The following is a 631-nucleotide window of genomic DNA, read 5'->3' on the forward strand; positions in this document are numbered from 1 at the left end:
CCTTCATGTGTTGCTTACATATTTGGGGGGGGGGGGCGGGCAGAGGGGGGCATTGGGAAGGGGGGGACCTTCCAACCATTTAGCACAGTGGTTCTCAACCTTTCTTATGCCGCGACCCCTTAATACAGTTCCTCACGTTGTGGTGACCTCCAACCAATGTTGTTACAGTGAGCTTTGGGGCTTAGATCATTTGAGATGAATACAGTAGTCCCTCGCTATACCGCGCTTCACCTACTGCGGTTTCACTTCATCGCGGGTTTCTGAGGAAGTCGATCGGCAGATTTAAACAGCCCGCCGAACTCGATCGGCAGGTTTTTCAAAATATATATATATATCTAAAATTGTAAATACTGTATTTAAATACTGTATCTAAAATAAATACTGTTTGGGAAGGGTTTATAAACACTTAAAACAATGAAAACTTACCAAACAATTACAATATAAATACTTAAATAAGTACTATCAGTCGATATATTCCCCATCACGGATTTCACCTATCGCGGCCAGGTCTGGAACGTAACACCAGCGATAGGTGAGGGACTACTGTACTCCTAGGTCCTTGACAGAGTGAAGATCGTCTCTGACAGTGGTTCTCAACCTTTCTTATGCCGTGACCCCTTAATACAATTCC

The sequence above is a fragment of the Erythrolamprus reginae genome, chromosome 11 (assembly GCF_031021105.1).
Source record: "Erythrolamprus reginae isolate rEryReg1 chromosome 11, rEryReg1.hap1, whole genome shotgun sequence".
Classification (NCBI taxonomy): Eukaryota; Metazoa; Chordata; class Lepidosauria; order Squamata; family Dipsadidae; genus Erythrolamprus; species Erythrolamprus reginae.